Below are 9413 nucleotides of genomic sequence, written 5' to 3' on the forward strand. Positions count from 1 at the left end.
AATTAATTTTCAGATCTGAACCCTTCCTAACTCTGGAGATACTTCTTTCTCTTTTGTAATGCTCTCTTGCTTGGTTCTGGAACATGGACACTTATCATACTTAGTGACTCTTTTTTTCCTTTTTCTCTTTTATTTTAATATTTTTAGTGCTCTGTTTTAATAATAATTAAGAACGACAAAATGATTGATCACTTTTTTCTTTTTGAAATAATTATAAAACTGTATTTTTTAAATATTGACTGTTAATACCCTTTGGCTTTGTTTAAATTTTTTAACGTTTGTTTATAGTTTGGTAAATTTGCTTTGGGTTTTTCAATAGCTTGTTTAGGCTATAAATGGTAGTTTACATTCTTTTCAATTTGGAGACCTGTCACCAATAGAGCTGGGGTTATTCAAATTAGTGGGTAGCTTTCTGGTTGCCTATTGGCCAGTTTTCGGGCTTTTGTGGGTGGGAGGTGGGGCTATTTTTAGGTTAGTTTTTTTCTTCTGGACTGATGAACTGCAAATATGTCTGAATTCTTGTCATATCTGGCTCCTCTTTGAAGTCTTTTTCCTCTTCCTGTTAATGAGCCTCCTGTACAGTAAGGTTAACCCTTTACATACCATATGTTTTTAGTTTATTAAAATGGATAAGATGATTAATTTTGTTTCCTGGAATACAAATGGTTTAAATAATCCAATTAAGCGCAAAAAGATCTTTAAAGTTTTTCATAGACTGAATGCTCAGATTATTTTTGTGCAGGAGACTCATATTAGGAGAGAGGATAGTCAATGCTTTTTTTTTAGATTTTGGAGGGGTCAACAGTTTCATTCTAATTCACAAAGGTGAAAGGAGTCTCTATTTTTATAGACTCCTCAATCTCATTTGTTCATCATAAAATAATTTCAGACCCGAATGGTAGATTTTTATTAATTACTGGCTTACTTCATAATAAAAAAATTGTTATGGTTAATGTCTATGCACCTAATATTGATCATCCTGAATTTTTTAAACATTTATTTGCACCTTTTCCTAATTTAAACCAATATATTTTGATTATGGGTGGAGATTTCAATTGCTGTTTAAACCCTCCGATGGATAGATCCGTGTCGAATCTTGCACTTCCAAACAAATCCGCTGTCTTTATTAATTCCTTTTTAGTTGATTCCAGAATTCTAGATGTTTGGAGATTTCTACACCCATATGATAAAGAATTTTCATTTTTTTCTCATGTTTATCTTAATTACTCGAGGATTGATTTTTTTTTACCGATGCTAGATTAGCTCCATTTATTATTGATTGTAAATATGATGCAATTGCCATTCTGATCAGGCACCATTGAAATTATCAATTAACTTAGCAGATGTACCCTCTGGCGTCAAACAATGGCGATTCAATCCTTCTCTATTGCAAGATTTAGACTTTGTCCATTTTATTAAAGAACAGATTTCATTTTTCTTTTTAACTAATTTTACTAAAGAAATTTCCAGTGGAATAATATGGGATACTTTTAAAGTTTATATCCGTGGTCAAATTATTTCATATTCTGCTGCATTGAAAAAATGAACCAATAATGAAATAGGTATATTAGCTGATAAGATTAAAGAAATCAATTAAAAAAAAACTCTGATGCCCCTAATTTGGAGCTCTAGAAAAAGAGAACTGAACTCCAATTACAACACAGTTTATTATTAATATCTCCAATTGAAAATCAATTACTTAAAACCAGAAGTCAGTTTTATATACATGGTGACAAATCTAGTAAATTGCTGGCCAACCAACTGAAAGCCGTTTTAACTAAACGTCAGATTATTAAAATTCGTAAACGAGAATTCGTACACGGTGGACCATGAATAAAGTAATAAATCTTTTCAAGAATTTTATACTTCTTTACACCAATCAGAATCCCCTGAAGATCCTACATTAATGCATGAATTTTTAAGGGATTTGAAGACTCCGAAATTATCATTAAATGAACGTTCAATATTAGATGCACCCATTTCGGAGGAAGAAATAAAGAAAGTAATTTTTTCTACCCAGTCCTGATGGGTATACAGTCGAATTTTTAAAATCCTTTTCTGATCTTCTTTCTCCCTGGTTAGGAAAAAATTTTAAAGATGCCCTATCAGTGGATAAATTACCACAATCCTTTTAAGCAACTATCTCTTTAATTCTTAAAAAGGATAAAGATCCCACTGAATGTGCATCTTATAGACTCATTTCTTTATTAAATGTAAATTCCAAAATATTTTCCAAAATATTGGCCTTTAGATTGGAAAAGGTTCTTCCACAAATTATCTCTGATGACCAGACAGGATTTATTCAGAATCGTTATTTGCATTTTAATATTAGGAGGTTATTGAATATTATATATACCCCCTCATCTAAAATTCCAGATTCCATTAGATGCTGAAAAGGCGTTTGACAGAGTCAAATGGGAATATTTATTTAATACACTTGAGAAATTTAATTTTAGCCCCAATTTTATATCTGTGATCAAATTGATTTATCACACACCTATGGCTTCAATACTTACTAATAATCAGGGATCCCCTTTGTTCAGGCTTTTTCGAGGTACTAGACAGGGTTGCCCTCTAAGTCCTTTATTATTTGACATTGCTTGGCAATTGCTATTCGGGATTCTTCTAACGTATTTGGTATTACTCGTGGACAGGGTAAGATAAGATATATCTATATGCAGATGACCTCTTACTTTATATTTCTAACCCGGAGGAATCTATCCCCGCAGTATTATCACTGCTTGCTCAGTTTAGTGTTTTTTCTGGTTATAGATTAAATCTTAATAAGAGTGAACTTTTTCCATTAAATATGCAAACCCCAGTTTATAGGCAATTACCATTTAGATTAGTAACTGACTGTTTTATGTATTTGGGTGTTAAAATTACCAAGAAGCACAAGGACTTGTTTAAAGATAACTTGTTACCTTTAATTGATCACGTTAAACTATTATTTACTAAATGGTACCCATTATCTTTATCATTGATAGGCCGAATTAATGCGGTTAAGATGAATATTTTACCAAAATTTCTATATCTATTTCAGGTGATTCCAACTTTCGTCCTGAAATCTTTTTTTGACACTATTGATTCTGAAATTCTTTCATATATATGGCAGAATAAAAAGCCAAGGTTAAATAAGAAATATTTACAAAAATTAGAAAAGGATGGTGGCATGGCTTTGCCTAACTTTAGATTATATTACTGGGTAATTAATATCAGATATTTCATTTTTTGGGCACAAGATTTAGATGTAATTCAATGTCCCTAATGGGTATACCTTGAGTATGAATTAGTTTCTATTTTAGGAGCCTCACTCCCTTTTGCACTTACTAAATTGAGTAAACATATGACTAACCCAATAGTTAAACATACAATAGGAATATGGTTTAAATTTCGTAAATTTTTTAGATTGAATAAATTTAACTTATGTTACGGACTCAGTAAAAGTCCCTTTAAGATAGAGAGTGTGTGTGTGTGGGGCGTGCTTACGTCAATAGAAGATGAAGGACGTAATGACGTTGTTGAAGAGGTCAGAAGAAGAAGGAGAGAGAGAGAGAAGGGAGAGAGACACCAGCCTGCTTTTTTTCTCTATCGATGGATGAGAAACAATAACTGTGTTTGCCACTGAAATCCATGTATGGAAGTTGGAAGTAATCCGGTGGAGTTCACTTTGTTGCTGACCTGTAAAAGGAAACAGGTATTTGTGTGTGTGGACGACCACGATTCGGATGCTTTTCAGGGTGAGGAAGTCACTACCGAGTAAACACTGGAGTGTCGTTTGGGTTCCATCATGGAACATTTGGATTTCGTATTTACTCTCTCTATGTTTTTCTACATCTACGTCTTATCTTCAGACAATGGTGGTTGTTGAAGAAGCCCTTGCTCATGTTTCACCTTATGGCTTGCAGAACTGAACTTTAAGAACCATTCCGGAACTTGGAGTTTGGGACTTTGTCACACACACACACGACGAGTTTAGTTTTGGGGTTAACGTTCGAGGTTTAACATTTTTGAATTCCAACATACTAACATTTTTACTTTTATTTTACGTATTATCATAAGTAGTAATTAATAAAATAGTTTTTAACACTGAATCATGCTCAGTGTGTTTCTTTTGTTGCTGGTTCATGACACTTGTCAAGTCCCATTCAATCTAATTTTTTTCTTTCAACCGTCCAGAATTGACTTAGCTTTTTCTTTTGGGAAATGAAGGGAATAACATGCTTCTATGATTTATTCATTGATAACTGTTTTTTTAATCTTTTGAGCAGTTGTCTAATAAATACAGTTTGCCTAGATCACACTTTTTTCAATATTTACAGATTAGAAATTGGTTAAGAGTTACTATACCTTCTTTTCTGACTCCATATAAAATTGAAATTATGGAAAAAATTTTAGGTTTTAATCCCTATCAGAAGGGCTTGATAGCAATAATTTATGATCTAATTATGAAAATACGTCCAGAGATACTTGATAAAATTAAGAATAAAAGGGAAAGAGAACTCCAGATACTTCTCCCTACAGAGACATAGAAGAAAATTCTTCAATTAGTTAATACATCTTCAATGTGTGCCAGACACTCTTTGATATGGTTTAAGGTAGTTCACAGGACCAATATGTCTAAGGATAAGCTAGCCCGTTTTTATCACCATATAAATCCTGTATGTGACAGATGTAAGTCGGATGTGGCTTCCCTGACACATATGTTTTGGTCCTGCCCTCTTTTGGAAAAATATTGGAAAGACATTTTTAACATTATTTCATCTGTATTGAATATTGATTTACAACCTCACCCTCTCACTGCAATTTTTGGGCTACCAAGGATGGAATCTGGCCACTTATCTGCTTCTGCTTGCCGTATGATTGCCTTTGTTACATTAATGGCCAAGCGATCCATTTTGTTTAAATGGAAGGATCCAATACCTCCCACTACTTTTCAATGGTTTTCTCAAACTATATCATTTTTAAACTTAGAAAAAATTAGGAGTGGCACTGTTGATTCTTCGCTTAAATTTGAGTAAGTTTGGAGTCCATTTATTCAATATTTTCATATGATATAGATCCCTTTTCAATAACCTTTGAACTTCGAGGAGCGGAGTTGACGACATAATACTGCTCTTTGTTCACCGAGAAATATCAGTCCAGTTTTTTTTTCTCTTTTGAAATTTTTTTTAGTTTGTTTTGATTTATTACTTATAATTTTTATGATTTGTGGGTTCTCTTTTTTTTATTACACAATATTTTTCTTTCCCTTTTTGATTTTTTTTATTATATTCGCTTACTAAGAGACCGTGAGGTCTAGATTACTTTTTTTCTTTATGATTATATATGTCATGATTGTCTTCCAGATCTTTGTATCACATGTATAATGATTGATGTTAATCTGTATTAATTTGAAAATTAATAAAAAGATTGAAAAAGAGAATAATCGTGCCAGAGGTATTGCTGCCTATCCTCACTAATTGCAGTCTGTTTGTTAGAAAGTCAAGGATCCAGTTACAGAGGGAGGTGTTGAGTCCTAGGTCTCGGAGTTTGGTGACAAGCTTGCTTGGCATTATTGTATTGAAGGCAGAGCTGTAGTCAATAAATAATAGTCTCACATAGATGTCTTTACTGTCCAGATGCTTCACAGCTGAGCTAAGGGCCAGGGAGATGGTATCCGCTGTGGACCTGTTTCAGCGATAGGTGAATTGCAATGGGTCCAGGTTGTCTGGTAGGCTGGAGTTGATGCGAGCCATGACCAACCTCTCAAAGCACTTCATGATGGTGGATGTCAGAGCCACTGTCATTGAGGCATGTTATCTTGCTTTTCTTTGGTACCAGGATGATAGTGGTCTTCTTAAAACGGGGGGAACCTGAGATTGAAGCAGGGAGAGGTTGAACATGTCTGCAAATACTTCTGCCAGCTGATCAGCACAAGATCTGAGCACACGGCCCGGGACACCATCTGGGCTATGTGCTTTCCTCGTGTTCACTCTCCAGAAGACTGATCTTACATCCTCCATTGTGATCACAGGTTCAGCTGCGTTGGTGGCTGTCAGGGTGGATAGTGACAATCCACTTCCCTTTTGTTCAAAATGCGCATAGAATGTGTTAAGTTCATGTGTTAAGCGATGCCCTGTTGTTAGCTATGCAGCCCGACTTTGTCTTGTAGCCCGACTTCGTCTTGTAGCCCATCTTCATCATGTAAGCCCTGCCATAACTGACGGCTGGTCAGGGACTCTATTTTGAGTCGGTATTGCCTCTTGGCATCCCTGATAGCTTTCTGAAGGTCATACCTCGATTTCTTGTACAGATCAGGATCACCAGATTTGTGTGCAGCAGTCCTCCTTCAGTTGGGAGTGGATCTCCCGGTTCATCCATGGTTTCCTGTTTAGGAACAGCCGTATTGTCTTATTTGGTACACAGTCCTCCACACACTTGCTGATAAAGTCTGTGATGGTGGTGGCATACTCATCAAGGCTGGCAGCTGAGTCTTTGAACATGGACCAGTCCACTGTCTCAAAGCAGTCACGTAGGAGTTCATCTTCTTCCTCAGACCAGCACTGCACGACTCTCCGTACTGGATCCTCCCGTTTCAGTTTCTGTTTGTATGTAGGGAGAAGGAGCACAGCCTGGTGGTCTGATTTCCCAAAGTGAGGATGAGGGGTGGCTCGGAAGGCATCTTTGATGGTTGTATAGCAGTGCACTATTCTGCACTTTTCAGTGCACTTTTCTGCACTATTTTCAGTTTAATAACATCCTTCCTACAGCAGGGTGACCAGAACTGTGCACAATACTCCAAGTGCAGCCTCATCAACATCTAGTACAACTGCAACATAACCTCCCAACTTCTATTCTCAATGCCCTGACTGATGAAGGCCAGTGTACTAAAAGTTTTCTTCACCACCCTGTGAACCTGTGACTCCACTGTCAGGGAAACATACATGAACTCCAAGGTCCCTTTGAGTCTTTGAAGAAAGTATGATAAAACAAGAGAAAACACAAGTCTAGAGCAGTCCTCTAGAGTGAGTCGCAGTAGTATAGAGGGGCATCATTCAAACTAGTGAAAAGCAAGTGGTATCTGGAAGAAATGTCTCAAGCCAGACTGTTCCGTTACAGTAACTATTCCAGTGCTTACTCAGTAATGTGGAAAATTGCCCAGGTTTGTCTTGTTTACAAAAAACAAATCTAATCCAGCCAGTTACCGCCTAATTCAATTGTCAAGTGAAGGCAAGTGTCATTGACAGGGTTGTCTAGCGACTCTTAATCTCCAGTAACCTGATCACTGAAGCCCATTTTGGGTTTCTCGAGGACCACTGGGCTTTAGCCTTCATAGCCTTGGTCCAAACATGAACCAAAGAGCTGAATTGCAGAAGTGAAGTGAGAGACACACACAGAGTTATGTAGCATGGAAACAGGCTCTTTTGCCCAACTGATCCATGCTGACAAACATTCCGACCTAAACTAATGTGATTTGACTACATCTGGCTCATATCCCTCTAAAGATTTCCTATCCATATACCTGTCCAAATGTTTTTTAAACATTTTATTGTACTTGTCTCTACCACCTCCTCTGGCAGCTTGTTTAATATACCCACGAATTTCTGTGTGAAAAACTTGATCCTCTGATTCCCTTTCATTCTCTTCCCTCTCACCTTAAACCTATGCCCTCTCATTTTAGAGTCCCCAACCTTGGGGAAAAGACTGTGACCATCTACCTTATCTATGCCCATCGTAATTTTATAAACCTCCATAAAGTCACCCTTCAGCCTTCTTTGCTGCAGGGAAAACAGTCCCAGCCTATCCAATCTCTTCTTATAAGTCAAGCCCTCCAGTCCGGGCAATATCTTTGTGAATCTTTTCTGCACCCTCTCCAGCTTAATCGCATCTTTTCTATATTATGCAGTCTAACCAACGTTCTGTATAATCGTAACATGACATCCTAACTCTTGTACTCAGTGCCATGGCTGATGAAGGCCTGCATGCCATATGCCTTCTTTACCATCCTGTCTACCTGTGTTGCACCTTTCTGGGAACCATGTACCTGTACCCCAAGATCTCTTTTCAACAATACTCCTGCCATTTACAGTCTATGTCTTGGCCTACTTTAACTTTCCAAAATGCATCTCCACACTTGTCTGAGTTAAATTCTATTTGCCATTCCTGTGTCCACCTTCCCAGTTGATCTCGATCCCCTTGTAATCTTAGATAACCATAGAACAATACAGGCCCTTCGGCCCACCATGTTGTGCCGCCCTTCAAACCACACCTAAGACGATCTAACCCCTTCCTCCCACATATCCCTCTATCTTAAATTCCTCCATATGCTTATCTAACAGTCTCTTGAACTTGACCAACGTATCAGCCTCCACCACCACCCCAGGCAGCGCATTCCATGCACCAACCAATCTCTGGATAAAAAAACCTCCTTCTGATATCTCCCTTGAACTTCCCACCCATTACCTTAAAGCCATGTCCTCTTGTTTTGAGCATTGGTGCCCTGGGAAAGAGGTACTGGCTGTCCACTCTATCTATTCCTCTTAATATCTTGTATACCTCTATCATGTCTCCCCTCATCCTCCTCCTCTCCAATGAGTAAAGCCCTAGCTCCTTTAGTCTCTCCTCATAATCCATACTCTCTAATCCAGGCAGCATCCTGGTAAATCTCCTCTGCACCCTTTCCAACGCCTCCATATCTTTCCTATAATGAGGAGACCAGAACTGGACACAGTACTCTAAGTGTGGCCTAACCAGAGTTTTGTAAAGCGGCATCATTACTTCGCGGCTCTTAAGCTCAATCCCATGATTTATGAAAGCTACCATCCCATAAACTTTCTTAACTGCCCTATCTGCCTGTGAGGTGACTTTCAGTGATCTGTGGAGATGAACCCCCAGATCCCGCTGCTCCTCTACACTGCCCAGAATCCTGCCATTTACCTTGTACTCCACCTTGGAGTTTGTCCTTCCAAAGTGTACCACCTCACATTTCTCTGGATTGAACTCCATCTGCTACTTGTCAGCCCAGCCCTGCATCCTATCAATATCCCTCTGCAAGCTTCAACAGCCCTCCACACCATTCACAACACCACCGATCTTTGTGTCATCTGCAAACTTGCTAACCCACCCTTACACCCCTTCATCTAAATCATTAATAAATATCACAAAAAGTAGAGGTCCCAGAACAGATGCCTGTTCCACTAGTCACAGCCCTCCAATCCGAATGCACTCCCTCCACCACAACCCTCTGCTTTCTACAGGCAAGCCAATTCTGAATCCACACAGCCAAGCCTCCCTGGATCCCTTGGCCTCTGACCTTCTGAAGAAGCCTACCATGCGGAACCTTATCAAACACCTTACTAAAATCCACGTAGACCACATCCACTGCACTACCCTCATCAATCTTCCTGGTCACCTCCTCAAAGAACCCTATC

This window comes from Pristis pectinata, chromosome 33 (assembly GCF_009764475.1).
Source record: "Pristis pectinata isolate sPriPec2 chromosome 33, sPriPec2.1.pri, whole genome shotgun sequence".
Lineage (NCBI taxonomy): Eukaryota > Metazoa > Chordata > Chondrichthyes > Rhinopristiformes > Pristidae > Pristis > Pristis pectinata.